Source organism: Colobus angolensis, unplaced genomic scaffold (genome assembly GCF_000951035.1).
Source record: "Colobus angolensis palliatus isolate OR3802 unplaced genomic scaffold, Cang.pa_1.0 Scaffold57, whole genome shotgun sequence".
Classification (NCBI taxonomy): domain Eukaryota; kingdom Metazoa; phylum Chordata; class Mammalia; order Primates; family Cercopithecidae; genus Colobus; species Colobus angolensis.
Window position 1 is genome coordinate 10434931 of NW_012119265.1, and position 20156 is coordinate 10455086.

A 20156-nucleotide genomic window follows, 5' to 3' on the forward strand; every position below is an offset into this window, starting at 1 on the left:
GCACTCCTTAGTGAGATGACCCCAGTACCTCAGTTGAAAATGCAGAAATCACTGGTCTTCTGTGTCGCTCTCACTGGGAGTTGGAGACTGGAGCTGTTCCTATTTGGCCATCTTGCTCCGCCCTCCAATGTATGTATTTATTGCTTTAAACTTCTCTTCTAGTAGTGCTTTCTGAGTCACATATGATTTGGTATGTTGTGTTTTTTGTGTCTTGATAAATATTAATTTACTTTTTGATTCGTTCTTTGACCTCATAATTGTTTGTGTTATTTAATTTCCATGTGTTTGTGAATTTCCCATTTTTTCTGTTATTTCCATTTCATTTCATTGTGACTGAAAAATATATTTGTAATGATTTCAGTCTTCTTAAGTTTTTTTTTTTTTTTTTTTTTGTTTTGAGACAGAGTCTCGCTCTGCCACCCAGGCTGGAGTGCAGTGGCCGGATCTCAGCTCACTGCAAGCTCCGCCTCCCAGGTTCACGCCATTCTCCTGCCTCAGCCTTCCCGAGTAGCTGGGACTACAGGCACTGGCCACCTCGCCTGGCTAGTTTTTTTTTTTGTATTTTTTATTAGAGATGTGGTTTCACTGTGTTAGCCAGGATGGTCTCGATCTCCTGACCTCGTGATCCGCCCGTCTCGGCCTCCCAAAGTGCTGGGATTACAGGCTTGAGCCACCACGCCCGGCCTTAAGTTTGTTAAGAATTGTTTTGTGACTTAGCATGTTATCCATGCTGGATAATGTTCTGTGTGTAATTGAGAAGAATGATTACTCTGCTGCTATTGGGTGGAATGTTCTGTATGTATATGTTAGATCCATTTGGCCTGTAGTGTTATTTAGTTCTGCTCTTTATTGATGTTTTTTTGTCTAGATGGTCTATATATTATGGAGAGTAGGATATTGACATCTTCTATTATATTGCATTGCTACCTATTTTTCACTTCCGATTTGTCAATGTTTGTTTTATATTTCAGGTGTTTTCATGTTTGGAGCATATATATTTATAGTTGTTATAGATCCCTGTAGAATTGACCCTTTTGTCGTTATGAAATGATCTTCTTTGTCTCTTGTGACTGTTTTTGTCTTAGTGTTCTTTTTGTCTAATATGAGTATAGCCACTTTTGCTGTCTTTGGTTACCATTTACATGGAATATCTTTATCCACCCTATTCATTTTCAGCCTATGTGTGTCCTTAAATGTAAGGTGACTCTTTTGTATATGGCATATAGTTAGGTCTTGTTTTTTGTTTTAATCTATTCAGCCATTCTATATCTTTTAATTGTAACTTTTAGTTCACTTATGTTTAATGGAATTATTGATAGATAAGGACTTACTATTGCCATGTTGTTAATTGTTTTCTGTCTCTTTTGTAGTTCTCTTCTTCCTCTCTTTTTCTCTTAGCATCTTTCTTTGTGTTTTGATTTTTTTATAGTGGTATGCTTTGATTAATTTTTGTACCTTGTGTGCATCTACTGTAGTTTTTTGTTATGGAGTTTACATTGAACACTTTATAGTTATAGCAGTGTATTTTAAGCTGATAACTTCAATCACATACACAAATTCTGCGCTTTATGTCTTCCCCCAATGCTTTGTGCAACTGATGTCATATTTTGTTTCTTGCTATGTTATGCTTCTATTAACAAATTTCTGTGGTTATAGTTACTCTTATTATCTTTTCCTTTAATTTACATTCTGGTGTTAAATGAGATTTACACACTGCCACTACAGTAGCACAGTATTCTGTGTTTATCTTTATGTTTGCCTTTAGTAGTGAGTTTTATATTTTAACATGCTTTTGTGTTCTTTAGCATCTTTTCATCTCCACTTGAAGAATTCTCTTGAGTACTTCTTGTAAGGCGGGTCTAATGGTGATGCACTACTTTAGTTTTTTTGGGGGGGCTGTTGGGACAGGGTTTCACTTTTCACTCTGTTGCCTAGGCTGGAGTGTAGTGGTGCAATCGCAGGTTCACTGCAGCCTTGACCTCCCAGGCTCAGGTGATCCTCCCACCTTAGCCTCCCAAGTATAATAACTGAGACTACATGTGTACGCCGCCATGCCTGACTAACTTATAAATTTTTTTGTAGAGATGGTGTCCATGTTGCCCAGGCTGGTCTCGAACTCCTGTGCTCAAGTAATCTGCCTACCTTGGCTTTCCTAACTCAGTTTTTATTTGGGAAAGTCTTTATATCTTTTTCATTCTTAAAGAACAGTGTTTTTTTTTTTTTTTTTTTGCTTAGGATTGCCTTCTTCATTCAGGGTCTTTTTTGTTTGCATATGAATTTTAAAGTAGTTTTTTCTAATTCTGTGAAGAATGTCACTGGAGAAGTAGCATTGAATCTATAAATTGCTTTGGGCAGTGTGGCCATTTAAAAAATATTGATTCTTCCTACCTGTGAGTGTGGAATGTTTTCCTGTTTGTTTGTGTCATCTCTAATTTCTATGAGCAGTGTTTTGTAATTCTCATTGTAGAGATCCTTCACTTTCCTGGTTAGCTGTATTCTGAGGTATTTTATTCTTTTTGTGGCTATTATGAATGGGATTGTGTTCTTGATTGTCTTTCAGCTTGGATGTTATTGGTGTATAGGGATGCCAGTATTTTCATACATTTATTTTGTATCCTGAAACTTGGCTAAAGTTGTTTATCAGATCAAGGAGCTTTTGGGCAGAGACTATGGGATATTTTAAGGTATAGAATAATATCATCTGCAAACATGGATAGTTTGACTTCCTCTCCTCCTATTTGAATGCTTTTTTTTTCTTTCTCTTGCCTGATTGCTCTGGCCATGACTTCCAATACTATGTTGAGTAGAAGTGATGAGAGAGGCCATCCTTATCTTGTGCTGGTTTTCAAGGGGAATGCTTCCAGCTTTTGCCCATTCAGTATGATGTTGGAATAGAGCTGGGAGTTATCACATTACTTGATTTCAAAATATCCTACAAGGCTACAGTAACCAAAACAGCATGGTATTGGCACAGAAGCAGAGACATAGATCAATGGAACAGAATAGAGAGCCTAGAAGTAATGCCACACACCTACAATCATCTGATCTTTGGCAAAGTCAACAAAAACAAGCAATGAGGAAAAGACTGCCTATTCAATAAATGGTGCTGGGATAATTGGCTAGCCATATACAGAAAATTAAAACTGGACACCTTCCTTACACCATATGCAAAAAGTTAACTCAAGATTGATTAAAGACTTAAATGTAAAACCTAAAACTATAAAAACCCTGGAAGGTAACCTAGGAAATACCATTCTGGACATCAATCCTGGTAAAGATTTTATGACAAAGATGCCAAAAGCAATTGCAACCATGACAAAAATTGACACATAGGACCTAATTAAATGAAAGAGCTTCTGCACAGCAAAGGAAACTATCGACAGAGTAAACTAACAACCTACAGAATGGGAGAAAACTATTTACAAACTATCCATCCAACAAAGGTCTAATATTCAGAATCTATAAGAAACTTAAAAAAATTTACAAGGAAAAATGAGCAACCCCATTAAAGAGTGGGCACAGTACATGAGCAGACACTTTTCAAAAGACATGCATGTGGCCAACAAGTATGTGAAAAAATGCTCAATATCATTAATCATTATATAAATGCAAATCAAAACCACAAAGTGACATCATCTTATACCAGTCACAGTGAATATTATTAAAAAGTCAAAAAATAACAGATGCTGGCAAGGTTGTAGAGAAAAGTGAACACTTATACACTGCTGGTGGGAATGTAAATTAGTTTAGCTATTGTGGAAAGCAGGTTAGTGATTTCTGAAAGAACTTAAAACAGAATTACCATTCAACCCACCAATCCCATTAGTGAGTATATAGCCAAAGGAATATAAATTATTCTACCATAAAGGTACGTGCATGTGTATGTCCATTGCAGCACCATTCACAATAGCAAAGTCATGGAATCAACCTAAATGCCCACCAGTGATAGCCTTGATAAAGAAAATGTGGTACATATATACTGTGGAATACTACACAGCCATAAAAAGAATGAGATTATGTCCTTTGCAGCAACATGGATGGAGCTGGAGGTCATTATGCTAAGTAAACTAACCCAGGGACAGAAAACCAAATAACAAATGTTCTCACTTGTAAGTGGGAGCTAAACATTGAGAGCATATGGACATAAAGAAGGGAACAACAGACACCAGGGCCTACTTGAGGATGGAGAAGAATGGGAGGAGGGTGAGATTTGAAAAACTACGTATTGGATACTATGCTTATTACCTGGGTGATGAAGTAATCTGTACACCAAACCTCTGTGACATGCAATTTACCTATATAACAAACCTGCACATATACCCCTGAACTTAAAAGTTAAAAAAAAAAAAAAAGACAGTTTTGCCAGGTAAATATTTTGTTTTGTAGTTTTTCTCCCAGTACTTATATCATCCATTGTCTTCTGTTCTGCAAGGCTTCTGCTGGGAAATTAACTGATAGTCTGTTTGGGGGTCTCTTGAATGTGACATGTGGCTTTTCTCTTGATTCTTTCAAAATTCTTTCTCTCGGACTTCTGGCAATTTAATTCTAATGTGTCTCAGTATAGATCTTTTTGTGTTCAATGTAGAGAGTTTTGAGATTCATGAATCTGGATGTCTATATTCCTCCCAGTATTTAGGAAGTTTTGGTGATTATTTCCTTAAATATGCTTTTTGCCCCTTTCTATATTCTCCTTTTTGGACTTCCATAATGTATGTATTTGTTCACCTGAGAGTGTCTCATGAGTCTTGTAGACTTTCTTTATTCTTTTCATTCTTTTCTTTCTGTTTCCTCTGACTGGATAATTTCAAATGGTTTGTCTTTGAGTTCACTCATTCTTTATTCTGCTTGATTAAGTTGAAGCTCTCTCTTCACTTCAGACATTGTATCTTCAATTCCAGTATTTGTGTTTGGTTCTTTCTTTCTTGTGGCTTCTATTTCTTAATTGTACTTCTCATTTTGCTCACATATTGTTTTCCTGATTTCATTAGTCTATTTTGTGTTTTCTTATAACTCACTGAGATTTTTAAAGATGGTTATTTTCATGTATTTTTCAAGCAGTTTATGTATCTCCATTTCCTCAGGGTCAGTTTCTAGAGCTGCAATAGTGTCCATGGAAGATGGTGAACTTAATCGATAAATATTGTGTAGGTTCTGACTGCCCCACCAACTAGTTGTTCCTCCATCTCTCTCCCTTTCCCTCAGGCCTTCCTATTCCTTGAGACACAACAATATTAAAATTAGGCCAATTAACAACCCTCCAATGGCCTCTAAGTGTTCAAGTGGAAGCAAGAGTCTCTCAGTTTAAATCAAAAGCTAAAAATTGTTATACTTCATGAGCAAGATATGTCCAAAGCTGAGATAAACCAAAAGCTAGATCTCTTGTACCAAACAGCTAGCTTAGTTGTGAATGCAAAGGAAAAGTCTTAAAAGAAAATTAAAAGTGCTACTCCAGTGAACACACAAATGATAAGGAAGCAAAACAGCCTTAATTGCTGACATGGAGAAGGTTTTAGTGGTCTGCATAGAAAATCAAACCAGTTATAGCATTCCCTTAAGGCAATGCCTAATCCAGAGTAAAACCCCAACTCTCTTTAATTCTGTCAAGGCTGAGAGAAGTCAGGAAGTTGCAGAAGAAAAGCTTGAAGCCAGAAGAGGTTGGTTCATAAGATTCAAGGAAAAAAGTCATCCCCATTACATAAAAGTGCAAGGTGAAGCAGCAAGTGCTGATGTAGCAGCAGCAAGTTAAACAGATGTTCTACCTAAGATCACATCTTCAATGTAGACCAAACAGTCTTCTATTGGAAGAAGAGGCCATCCAGGATTTTCATAGCTAGAGAGGAGATGTCAATGCCTGGCTTCAAAGGACAAACTGACCCTCTTAGTAAGGGCTAATGTAGCTGATGACTTCAAGTCAATGCTCATTGACCATTCCAAAGAGTCCAAGAGCCTTAAGAATCATGCTCAGTCTAATCTTCCTGTGTTTTAGAAATGGAAAACAAAGTCTGGATGATAGCACATCTGTTTATAGAATGGTTTACTGAATATTGTAAGCCCACTGTTGAGACTCACTGCTCAGAAAAAGGAGACTCCTTTCAAAATATTACTGCTCATTGACAATGCACCTGGTTATGCAAGAGCTCTGAGGGAGATGTACAAGGAGACAAACGTTTACATGCCTGCTAACACAACATCCGTTCTGCAGCCAGTGGATCAAGGAGTAAGTTCAACTTTCAAGCTCATTATTTAAGAAATATGTTTTGCAAGGCTATAGCTTCCCTAGATAGTGATTCCTCTGACTCATATGGGCAAAGTAAATTGAAGACATTTGGAAAGGTTCACCATTCTAGATGCTATTAAGGACATTTATGATTCCTGGGAGGGCAAAATACCAATATTAACAGGAGTTTGGATGAAGTTGATTCTAACCCTCCTGGATGACTTTGTGGGGCTCAAGAATTCAGTGGAAGAAGTAACTGCAAATGTGATGGAAATAGCACACTAGAATTAGAAGTGGGGCCTAATGACATGACTGAATTGTTGCAATCTCATGCTCAAACTTGAACAGATGAAAAGTGGCTTTCTTATAGATGAGCAGAGAAAGTGGTTTTTTGAGATAGAATCTACTCCTAGTGAAGATCCTGTGAATGTTGTTGAAATGACAACAAAGGATTTAGGATGCTGCATAAACTTAGTTGATATAGCAGTGGAAGAGTTTGAGAGGATTTTGAAAGAAGTTCTGCTGTGGATAAAATGCTCTCAAACAGCATCATATGCTACAGAGAAATCTTTCATGAAAGGAAGAGTCAATCAATGAGGCAAACTTCATTGTTCTTATTTAAGATAAGAGCCACCCCAACCTTCAGCAACCACCTGCCCTGATCATTCAACCGCCAACATTGAGACAACATCCTCCATAAACAAAAAGATTATGTTTCACTGAGGGATCAGTGATTTTAGCAATAAAGTATTTTTAATTAAGGTACATACATGGTTTTTTAAAGACATCCTGCTATCGCACATTTAAGAGACTACAGTAGAGTGTAAACATAACTTTTATGTGCACTGGGAAACAAAAAAATTGTGTGACTTGCTTTATTGTGATATTTGCTTTATTGTGATGGTCTGGAGCTAAACCTACACTATATCCAAGATATGACTGCATTTTCAGTTCTCTTGGGTGCATACCTAGGAGTGGAATTGCTGAGTTATATTTGGAATTTTAAACATGTCTAAACAGGGCACTTTTTGTGCAACCCTGATTAGGCAATCATGTAACTCTTGTGTTGCCACCTTCTGAGTCATTTCTATGACACTCTACTTATTTGGAAAGCACATAATCTAATCTACAGTTTAACATACCTATGGCTAACGGTCCTTCATGCATGTCTTTAGACTTCTCGCTAAGTACTCATAAGCACAGAAAAAGATGAAATTGAAATTAATAGATTCTGGAAGAAACATGATGAACTCTTTTGAAATAACCAAACTTGCCTTTCTCTAACCTTTCTCTAACTGAACTAAGCTTTCTCTCTCCTTAGCTAGACTTGAACTTATTTCTAATGCTCCCCATCCCTCACCCCTGCCCCAACCTGGAAAGATGGAGAAAGACCATATCTTCACTGTTTGTCTCTGACTCAGATATTCAAAGGTCATAATAGTGCATATGGCAGAGTGGTTGTAAGCATGTTTTAACTTCTTTAACTTAGTGAAAATGTGTAGGGAATGTTTAAGATCTGTCAGATTGTAGAGGAAAAAACAAATAGAGAAAAATGTAAGTTTGTAGCTGAAGAAATAGTAATGTAGTTTAAGATGGAACAAGCGCAGTTGAAATAGAAGAAATTATCGAAGACATAAGTGAAGAAAGTTCTCCTAAGCTTGGAAAAAAACAAAAACATAAAACAAACCATGGATATGTGATGAAATCTGGCTTCCAGGAAAAATGAACAAAAGAGACTCACAGAAAAATACATTCTGGTAAAATTTTTGTGTTATAAAGGAAAATGTTCTAGTAGCATACAGACTGAAAAATTCTGTTGCCCATATAGTAATGAAAAGTAAGCTGCATCATCATACTTATTTATGGAGCGTTAAGGCTAAAAGGTAATGGAGCAATGTCTGTATAATTTTGGGAAGAAAAAAATATTGGGACTTACCTAAAAATTTTATGCTCATCCATAGTTAAGCCATTACTACAAGAATTGTTATTAACAAAAATGTTTCTTCTCCAAAAAAGCAGAGTTATTTTGAGTAACATAGGGGCCATTTTCTACACTTTTTCTTGTCTTTGGAGATTATATTGAATAATCTTTTCATATTACCTTCAATCTGTGAATGTTTTTACATTAAATTCATTAATATAAGCATATGAATTGGTATCTCAATTATGATAAAATAAAGTCAAGAAAAAATTATTTATCAAGCTAAAATGTTAAGTGACAGGTGATAAGATTGAACATTATCATCATTTTTATATTTTCTAATATTTTCCAAACATTCTACTCTATGCATGAATTACTTATTTTTTCTTTAACTTGTTTAAAAATAATTAAAACTTTTTAATGAATACAAATATTTATAAGCCCAAACAGTGAAGTATTTACAATTTTATATTTGCTAAGTAGCTAAAGTGACTGAAGGGAAGCACATAAAATCTTAGTAGTGAGTTGTTTTATCTTTTTCCATATTTTGCAGATTTTATGTAATGAGTTTCATGCAGCTTTTATGATGGAAAAAATCCTTTATTCAAAAATAAAAATTTAGTTTCATTAATTAATGACATTATAAGATGCAGATGTTTCTGCTTATACATGAATCCTGTTTTTCCTAAGACCTATATTAATGTAAATCATATCCTATGCTGGTAGTTTTACTGACACCCTTGAGGTATATCTTTCCAGGAGTTTTCACTGATAGGCACATTGGCCAATGTGTTGTAACATAGAAGAGTTCCAACATTTATTCAGGCAACAAATTATCTATTGAATGCTTACCTTATGCTAGCTGCTGAGAGTACAGTGAGTAACTCAGGCATAGTTCCTGTTCTTATGAAATTTAAAATTTAACATTTGAAATTGGTTGAAGAAACTGTCAAGGGCTTGGTAGGTGGCAACACACTGTAGAAGCATCCAGCTTTGGCTAGAAGAACAAGAAAAGTTTTCAAAGGAAGCATGGTATCAGATTAGCCAGAGGAGCAGTTGTCCCAGGGAGTTGAAATATGCAAAGATCTGGAGGTGTGACGTACGTTTGGGGAACCAGAAATAGGTGAACACAGCAACAACCAAGAGTTTGATGTTGGGGAGTGATGAGCAATAAAGGCTGGAATCAGTATCCAGGTCATGAAGGGCCTTGTAAATTGAGTTAGGGAATTCAGATTTTGTCCTCTGGGTAATGGGACGCCATCGTATGGTGCATTAGTTTCCTAGGGTTGTTATTGCAACAAATTACCATAAACTTGGTGACTTAAGACAACACAAATCTACTCTCACAGTTTTGGAGGCCAGCAGTTCAAAATCAAGGTGTTGGTAGGTTGGTTCCCTGGAGGCTCTGAGGGAGAATCTGTTCTGTGCCTGTCTCCTAGCTTCTGGTGACTGCTGGCCACCCTTCACACTCCTTAACTTGAGGTTTTGTAACTCTAATCTCTGCCCTGGGCTTCACGTGGCTTTCATCTCTCTGTGCCTTCTTTTTTTGCTGTCTCATAAGGACACTCATCATTGAATTTAGGTACCACCCTAATCTAGGATGAACTCATTTCAAAATCCTTACTCTAATTACATCTTCAAAGACCTTTATTCCAAATAGGGTCACCTTCTGAGACTCATAGTGAACATATGTCCTTGAGGCCACACAGCGCAACCTGCTACAGAAGGCTTTAGAAGGGCAATTGAACAAACTTACAAATGAAATGACTTATACATTTCAGAATGATTGTTCTGGTTATTGTGTGGAGAATGGACTTGAGGGGACAAGGCTAGAAACAAGGAGGTCAGTGGGAATCTAGGTATAGAGTACCAGCAACTTTAGAGGTAAGAAAGTGGAGATGAGACTGAGTGCGGTGGCTCACGCCTGCAATCCCAGCACTTTGGGAGGCTGAGGCAGGCAGATCACTTAAGGTCAGGAGTTCAAGACCAGCCTGGGCAACATACCAAAACCCCATCTCTACTAAAAATACAAAAATTAGCTGGGTGTGGTGGCGCACACCTGAAATCCCAGCTACTCAAGAGGCTGAGGCATGAGAATCGCTTAAACTTGGGAGGCGGAGGTTGTAGTGAGCCAGCATCGCGCCATTGCACTCTAGCCTGTGTGATGGGGTAAGGCTCTGTCTCAGAAAAAAAAAATGGTGATGAGTGTAGAAAATACTTTGAAGATGGTTGATTGTGGAAAGAAGAAGATAAAGGGGTGTGGTTGAAGAGCATGTGGTGGTGAGGAGGGAATTTTAAAGGATGGGAGACACCTGGTGCATTTCTCATGCAAATGAGAAGACACAGCATCCACAAGGAAGAGTGGCTGACAACACAGAAGTGAAAGGCAAAAAGCTAGAGAGGGGAGGAGGATGAGATCCAGAGCTCAGACTGAGTACAAAGCAGCTGATCCATCCCATATTTGATCATTCCTAGATATTTTAGTAGCTCTGGAAAGTTGGTGATGAGAAAGATGGTTTACTCCTGTTTAAGGACTCTGTCAAGTGCCACACTGATTACTTTCCTTGTGTTACCTCTGTTAACCTTTGATGTAGCCGTGTTTATTTTCTCCTTTTATAGTTTAGCTCACTGAAGCACAAAGAGGTTAAATAATTTGTGGAAAGCCACACAGATTGTAAGTGGTAGTGTCATTTCAACCAAGCACTGTGACTGCTGATCCCTTGCCTATAACTACTACTACAGGGTACTCCTCTGAAGGGAGGGGGCATAATCAATATGCACATACTTTATTTTTCATGGTGTGTGTTGATTTTGATAGCAGGCACTGTTATTATTTTGCAGACTGTAAAGTTATTATCTTGCCTGCTATTTTTGTTTTGTTTTGTTCGTTCTTATATTGGCTTGCCACTAGGTTGAATCAGTAAGGCAGTATCATTTATTTCTTTATCTTTTCAAGGTGTTGGGATTGGTTTGATTCATCTTTTCTCTATCTGGATAGTAAGGTTAGGTGAGTATTATCCCTTCATATTATTAAGACTTTGTGTTATTTGTATTATTAAATCATATATTAAACCTGCCCAATGATTAAAGCTGCTCTTAGGAGATTCATTTTCATAAGCATATTCACATATACCCAATTCCCTTGAATCATTCTTAATGACATTTGTTCTGTAATCTAACCCTTTATACAAGTTAATTTCTGGATGTCTTTACTGAATGTTACTTTGGCTCAAATGTCACTTCCTTAGAGGATTCTTCTCTAAATCCCAAACTAGCTCCTCTGGTCTCCCTGTTATATATGCTCACAGCTGAATGCAATGGCTGGGACTCTTTGAGGCATACTGACCTTAGCCAGGTCAGTTAAAGGGCCGAGTTTTTCGATACTGAGGAGGAGGAGGGGAAGGAGGAAATGGAATGTCATCTTCCAAAATTCTAAAATATTAGCAGTCAAAATTATAATTTGAATTTCTTACATGGATGGCATGAATTATTAATTTTCTTATTGCTGTTGATAACCATGATCAAATTGCACAGTTGGATTTGCAAAATGTATCCAGGAAATGACTTTTCCTCCAATTGCCAATATTGATGGAAATATCTATCTGAAAATTTGTCTCAAGTGATGATTGTGTAAGCTTTAGGCAGATGCATTTTTGGAGACTTGCTTTTATAACACTGGTCAACCATGTCCAGCTAAACCCATTTGATTGAACTCTCTCTTTATTGTGTGTTTGAAGTTGAATATTGGGCTGAGGACAGGAGCAAGAAGAGTTGTACTCCAGGTAGAAGAAAGTACACATTCAAAGGTATAGATGTGTCTCATCTAAGGAGCCAGCATCGCAGGATGTACTGGCCAACAGTCCTTTTCCTTTCCCCTGTACACAGTCTTGGGGGATGTCAGCCAGAGTCAGGATTTGTAGAGTATTTGTCATTTCTCATTAATAAAGATTCTGAATAGCATTGATCATAATTTGTTAGAACCAAAACTTAGGTCACTCTCATTGTGATAATATTTTTTTCTTTGTGTTCTCTCGCCAGTCACTCCTGAAGCCATTGGCTTCTTGTCTGCTGTTGGGGTCTTTATTGTTCTTCTGGCCGTCCTCTTCCTCTTCATCAACAAGAAGCTGTGTTTCGAAACGATAGGAGGCCTTCCTTTCCTGGAGCATCGAGGGAAAAGAAAGCAATCTAAAGACAAGACTGGGATTCGCAAGGGGCTGGGTAAGCATTACGCTTCAGATTCTCCTGGGCTTGGCAACTTGCTGTGGTGTGGGTCAGGGTGGACATGATGAATTGACTTTACTAAAGAGTACATTATCTTTATGAAAGTAATGTTCTCCTTAGAGTTCGAGGAGCAGATGGGAAGAGGCTCTGACCACCACTTCCCATTTTCTTAGCTCTTTAGAAGTCTGTGTTGAGTTTTCCTCTGATGAATGCTTGAAGAAAAAATATGTGTTCTGTTTGACAAGAGCCTTAATGCATTTTAGTCTCATGATGTTAGAACAACATTGACATTTCCCTTGTTAGCTGTTTTTGAGATTTTTCAGTGCTCAGGACGGTGTCCCACCTTGTATGGCAATGGTCACTTTTCCAAAGGGAGGTTTTTACTCTTTAAGCTCACTGAGTATACTGTGTCATTTACTCACTGCCTTCAATTTGATGAGGGAAAAATAACACACTTGAAGAAGTAATTGGCTTCCTGCTCTTAAAGGACATATTCTATTTTCAATTGCTGAAGCATGGAACTTTGTGATACAGGATGTTCTCACAGAGGGATGGTTATCACACAGATGTGGGGCATTTAAAGAGAGTACTCTTATCTTACAGATAATAACTTTGCTGTTTTTTTTTTATCAGTCTGATTATTACTCTCCTTTTCCATACCCCACAAGGTATGGGGCATGACATACCTGGTCAAGGAGCAACCTTACATTTTTTTCGAGTGAAGGGAAGGTCTTGAGGAGAGTACCCTCCAGGTATCCTATGTTCTTGGTGTGTTCTAAGTATGCCTGGATCAAGGGGAATATTTGGCTTACTGATATGGCAGCTTTTGTAGCCATGGATAGTTCAGTTTTTTTGCCTTGTTATAAGAAAGGCATAATGTAGGAATAAAGGCATTTATCTATTGCTTATAACAAATTATCCCAAAACTTAGTAACTTAAAACAATAAAAATTCATTATCTAACAGTTCTTGAAGTTCAGAAATTGAGGAGTGGCTTAGCTGGGTTATTCTAGATCAGGATCTGTTGTAAGGCTGCAGTTAGAATGTCATCTGAAGGTTCCAGTTAGAATGTCATCTGAAGGCTGCAGTTAGAATGTCATCTGAAGGCTTCAGTTAGAATGTCATTTGAAGGCTAGACTGTGGCTGTCAGAGTCCCCTCCAGGATGGCAAAAGGCCTCAGATCAGATCCATGTGGAACCCTCCACAAGGCTACTTGAGTGCTTTATGATGTGGCAGCTGGCTTTCCCTGGAGGGAGAGATCCATAAGAAAGCAAGGAGGAGCCACCACTCTTTTTATGCCCTAGCATGGGAAGTCTTACAATGTCACTTTTATCACATTGTGTTTGTTCTCTGAGCACAGCTTAAGCTCAAAGTTTGGGAAATTCAGTTCTACTTTTTGAGGGGAAGAGTATCAAAGAGTGTGAGGACATATTTTTAAATCTCTATGTGAGATAATAATAATGAGAGAGGTGTAAATTGCAGATTTGGCAATTGCTTTGGCATTCCTGCTGTTGCAGTGGCCTTATTTTTTGAACTTCCCATGGGACATATGACTTACTCTGAAAATAGAATGGAATATTTTAAATAGAGCTTGCCATGCAAAAGCTGGGACTTACGAATGATTTAGACACCACTGTCCCAGCTGGGACATAGGTGAGTGAGATGAACAGATGTCTGTATGAAGGTAGGATTCATCATGATTCTGTTTCTCTTCCTTCGGCAGCTGGCTGTCACTCATTATGTGACCTTGGCAAATTATGGAACCATTGTGAACTTCAGTTTCCTTGTTTGCATATTGGGATTATCAGTACATCTCTCATAGGGTCAACCTAGATTAAATTAATTAATTCTGTAGAGATACCAGCATAGTGCCTATAGCAATGCAACAGCAATAGCAAGTCACAGTGATGGCTGCTAGGAATGACATTACACATTCATGAATTGTATTCATTACTTAAATTGGGAGGTTAAAGTTGGTGATGTTTTCTCCTTTGCAAACTATAATGGGTATGAGGAACTGAAGTTAGAACTATTTAAAATATTTCCTTTTTGTCTTGTTTGACATTTTATCTGAATATTTTAGAGACAATTATGAATTATACTTGCAAATAAGTTGAGGTTTTAAGAATGTTGAAACAATAACAATAAAGCATGAACAAAAGCTGTTCGCTCAGGAAACACTGAAAAATACATGTCTCAAATTCAGAGTGGGGTCATGTAAAGGGAGCTTTAAAAATAGTTTCTTCAGGAGCATCCCCAAATTATAATGTCTAAAAAGCAAACACCTTCACTTTGACATTTCTCCTTTTACAAGTTTAATTATTGTTATCAAAAGCTTTTGAAAAACATGCTTCTACCCCAGATTGTGTCTAACCTTTGATATTTGCCTTAATTATCCTCAGAGTACTGATTTCTCAGTGAAGTTGGGATGTTCTTAACATATTTTGACAAACATAAAGAAGGGAGGCAGGCAGCCTGGTGTGGTGGGAAGAAGCCCAGTACAGACAGACAGAGCTTAGTTTTGCCACTAATTGGCCACGATATTTTGGGAAACTCACTTCACCTCTCTGAGCCTTAAGTCCTCATTTGCAGATTGATGAGTCTGGACTAGGCTTCTCCCATTCTCATTCTGTGATTCTGTTCAGTTCTTCGGGTTACCATAGCAACTTCTTCTCTAGCTTTCAGTCTATGAATGGAAGAGAACTAATAAAAATGAGACCATCCTACTCTTAGATTAAACCGTATGAGATTGCCATTTTTGTTGATCAAAAAATGATAGAATATCAGAAACTGAATTAATCATTTTAATCTAATATATGTGATGTTCTGAAGAATAAAATAATTCTTTTTGATTATGTGGTAACACCAGAGAGGCAAGAGTGGATGTTTATTTTCCAAACCTACTATGCAAAATGATTTGCTTGACAAAAATACCTTGCTTTCCTTTAGGCTATATATATTTTAAAGTTTAAAGAATTTACAGACGTCATTCTGCCTGGATTTAGGCAAGGGGACAAAGAAACTGGAATGGTGTTTTCCTAATAACATAGGTAATAGTAATAATAATAATACAGATAATGATCATTGGTAACTATCATTTATTTAGCAATTACTATTATCAAGTATTTTATATGCATTGTTATTCTAAGTATTTTACATGCATTATTTGATTTCTTTACGTAAAGTTCTTGTGTTGTTCATTGACAACGATTGCTTTGGGAGAAGGATGAATATCAGTTGGAACAAAAAAGCCAACATTCAGATTTGAGATAAAAAATTGATTAAAAATAAAAATTTCACAGTGAGATAATAGTTTTTAAAAGAAGCCCAGCTTTGAGAGAAGAGGGGGAGAGAGAGAGAATATTTTTGTTGTTGTGTTTTGTTTGCTGCCCCCCCGAAAAAAACTTTATATTCCAAAAGCAAAATTTAGGAGTTGGTACAAAGAGCTTCATTTTAAGAGGCACAATGTAGAAAGCATAGACAATGTAACATGAGGGCATTTCCTCCCAGGCAGGCAAGGGAAGAAGAATGCCCTTCCTCTTCTGGAAAGGGCAGACCATGACTTGAAAAGGTGAAAGGAAAGAGGTTTGGAGACCATGAAATGTTTCCTAGACCAGACCCTGAGAAGGAGGACAGATGTGGGACTCAGTCAGGCCAGTTGCGATTAGAAGGTTGGAATTCAGCACGCCCCAGGAAGAGTTGGAAAGGAGAGTGCCGCGTGCTTCTTTTTGGAATTGTGGCAGGAGACTGCCTCACTGGTGTCCCATGTGGGCCTAGGGGGCTGTGGTGGGGCGAATATACTGGTGGTGCTGGAGGGAGAGAGAACTTGACAAGATGCCGCTGCTACAGTTCCTCTGGTGAGCAGGCGAACACTTGTTTTAGAAATTTCTGCCTGACCCTGGCGATGGGAGCAGGGGCAAAGAAGATAGCAGATGAATGAGTCAATGTGCCTGCCAGCAGTTATTGCAGCTTGCCATGAGGTGGGCCTGTATTGGAGGCTGGAGGATGAACAGTCCAAGGCCTTTTGTAGTCAGAGCTGGCTTCATGGGCATGGAACTGCACAACTGCCCAAAGCCTACACTTAGAAGGGCCCCTGTGCTTGGCTTAGTGATGATGTGCTGTTGCAGTCTTGAAATTCTTAGTGATTTTCAAGGGCCCTGCATTTTCATTTTGCACTGAGTCTTGCAAATTATATAGCTTGTGCTGCCTAGGGTCATCACCAAGAGATACTCCTGCTATGGAATGCTGTAAGGCAGAGGTTGATTCTCCTGGAGTCAGCAGGAGCCAGCAGGAACAGCACATCATGTTAAATAAACTCACACCAATGCCCAGAAGCTCCCTGCTGTAAGAGAACATGAAGGTGGGAGTGGAAATCCCAAAGACTGATACTTTATCCAAAATGAAATTGACTGAGTTACTTTGAGTGGCAAGTTTTAAGTTTAGTTTCTCAACACTGAGCATGGGAAGGTGGAGGATTCTCCAGAGAAAGATAAGAGCACTGAGTAAGTAAGGAAACAGGTTTTGTACATTGTGGCAAAGCTGGTGCTTAGCTGGAGCTCAGAAGGATGGTTGCTAAAATGTGACAATTTGTCCCTACCAGCTGGTAGAAAGACCCAACTGGCTGGTTCCTGCACAAGATTACCCTCTCCTCTCTACCTGCAACTAAACAGCTACCTTCTGATTCAGCAGGGGCTTCTGACCTGCCCCAGCAGCTGTGGCCAGATTCTTTTTGCTTGGGCCATAATGACTGCTGTTATCAAATACTTTTCATTTTATTTCTGCATTTAGGTGAGAGTATGTTTAAGTACAGCTGCTCCTCCACCAAATATTTTTCATTTTATTTCTGCATTTAAGTGAGAGTATGTTCAAGTACAGGTGCTCCTCCACTTACAATGGGGTTAATTACAGATAAACCCATCATAAATTGAGAATTTTAGATAAAGACAAAAAAACATATGTTGAACCATTGTAAGTTGGGGACCATCTGTGCACCTTTCCCACTCACAATTCAACAAACAGGTGCTAGTATCATCTCCATTTTATAGATGAGAAAACCGAGGTGAGAGAGATGAATTCTTTTTTTGTCAAGCTATTAAGTGGCAAGGCTGGGACTCAGACTAAATATTGCCTGACCCCAGTGGCCAACATCTTAATTGCCACATGTATCAGTCCATTTTCATACTGCTATAAGGAACTGCCTGAGACTCGCTAATTTATAAAGAAAAAAGGTTTAATTGACTCACAAATCAGCATGACTGGAGAGGCCTCAGCAAACTTAATGGTGGAAGGTGAAGGGGAGGCAGGAGGCTTCTTCACAAGGCAACTGGAAGGAGAAGTGTTAAGTGAAGGGGGAAGACTGCCTTATAAAACCATCAGGTCTTGTGAGAGCTCACTCACTATCATGAGAACAACATGAGAGAAACCATCCCCGTAATTCAATTACCTCCACCTAGTTTCTCTCTTGACATGTGGGGATTATGAGGATCCTATTTGGTTCTTAGGGTTACAATAACAATTTCTCCTCTAGCTCTGAGGATTACAATTCAAGATGAGGTTTGGGTGGGGACACAAAGCCTAACCATATCATTCTGCCCCTGGTTCCCCCCAAATCTCATGTCTCTCTCACATTTCAAACCAATAATTCCTTCCCAACAGTCCCCCAAAGTCTTAACTCATTTCAGCATTAACTCAAAAGTCCAAGTCCAAAGTCTCATCTGAGACAAGGCAAATCCCTTCCACCTATGAGCCTGTACAATCAAAAGCAAGGTAGTTACTTCCTAGATACAGTGCAGATACAGGCATTGGGTAAATACACCCATTCCAAATGGGAGAAATTGGCCAAAACAGAAGGGCTACAGGCCCCATGCAGGTCCAAAATTCAGTGGGGCAGTCAAATCTGAAAGCTCTGAAATGATTTCCTTTGAATCCATAGCTCACATCCAGGTCAGGCTGATGCAAGAGGTGGGTTCCCATGGTCTTTGGCAGCTCTGTCCCTGTGGCTCTGCAGGGTACAGTCCTCCTCCTGGTTACTTTCATGGGCTGGCATTGAGTGGCGGTGGCTTTTCTAGGCACACAGTGCAAGCTGTTGGTGAATCTCCCATTCTTGGGTCTGGAGGACAGGTGCCCTCTTCTTACAGATTATTGAGTAGTGCCCCAGTGGAGACCCTGTCTGGGGTCTTCCACCCCACATTTCTCTTTCTCATTTCTGGAGTAGAGGTTCTCCATGAGGGCTCAGCTCCTGTGGCAAACTTCTGCCTGGACATCCACACATTTTCATACATCCTCTGAAATCTAGGCAGAGATTCCCAAACGTCAATTCTTGACTTCTGTGCACCCACAGGCCCAACACATGAAAGCTATCAAGACTTGGGGCTTGTACCCTCTGAAGCAATACCCTGAGCTGTATGTTGGCCCCTTTTAACCATGACTGGGATGCAGGGCACCAACTCCCAAGACTGTACGAAACAGCAAGGCCCTGGGCCTGTCCCACAAAAACATTTTGTCCTCTTAGGCCTCCAAGCCTGTGATGGGAAGGGCTGCCATGAGGACCTCTGACATGTCCTGGAGACATTTTCCCCATTGTCTTTGTGATTTACATTTGGCTTGTTATTACTTCTACAAATTTCTGCAGCCAGCTTGAATTTCTGCCCAGAAATTTTTAAAAATTTTCTTTCTATTGCATAGTCAGGATGCAAATTTTCCAAACTTATGCTCTGCTTCCCTTTTAAACGTAAGTTTTAAATTCAGATAATTTCTCTCGAATTCAAAGTCCCATAGATCTCTAGGGCCCTAGGGCAGGGGCAAAAGGCTGCTAGTCTCTTTGCTAAAGCATAGCAAGAGTGACCTTTGCTCCAGTTTCCAGGAAGTTCCTCATCTCCATCTGAGATCACCTCAGCCTGGACTTCATTGTCCACATCATTATTAGCATTTTGGTCAAAACCATTCAACAAGTCTCTAGGAAGCTCCAAATTTTCTCACATCTTACTGTCTTCTTCTAAACTCTCCAAACTGTTCCAACCTCTGCCTGTTACCCAGTTCCGAAGTTGCTTCCACATTTTCAAGTATCTTTATAGCAGTACCCTATGGCAGTACCAATTTACTGTATTAGTCAATTTTCATACTGTTGTAAAGGACTGGCTGAAACTGGGTAATTTATAAATGAAAGAGGTTTAACTGACTCAGTTCAGCATAGCTGGAGAGATCTCAGGAAACTTAATCATAGCAGAAGGAGAGGGGGAGGCAGGCACCTTCTTTACAAGGCATCAGGAAGAAGTGCCAAGCAAAGGGGGGATAGCTCCTTAGGAAACCATCAGATCTCATGATACTCACTCACTATCATGAGAACAGCATGGGGGAAACCATCCCCATATTTCAGTTACCTCCACCTGGTTTCTTCTGCCTTGACACGTGGGGATTACAGGGATTATGACGATTACAATTCAAGATGAGATTTGGCTGGGGACACAAAGCCTTACCATTATCACCCCATTTTTCTGCCCACCTAATCTTCCCAACTTAATCCACTACTTCATACCTTTGAAGTAAACTTCTGGGATGAGAAAAATCAGAGAATGGAGGATTTGGGGGATGTATTAGTTTCCTATGGCTGCCATAACAAATAGCTACAGACTTATTGTCTTAAAACAACATAAATTATTTTTGCACAGTTCTGGAGACCCATATTCTGAAATCAAGGTGTCAGCAGGGCCACAATCCCTGGAGACTCTAGGGAGAATCTGTTTCATGCCTTGCTCCTAGCTCCTTGTGGCTGCCAGCCATCCTTGGCATTCTTTGGCTT

At 38.9% G+C, this 20156-nt stretch overlaps 1 pseudogene; it reads left to right on the forward strand.

Moving 5' to 3' along the window:
- The window catches only part of LOC105526091, a 118471-nt pseudogene extending 102173 nt beyond the window's left edge, over positions 1–16298 (forward strand).
- Positions 16299–20156: the final 3858 nt, after the last annotated feature.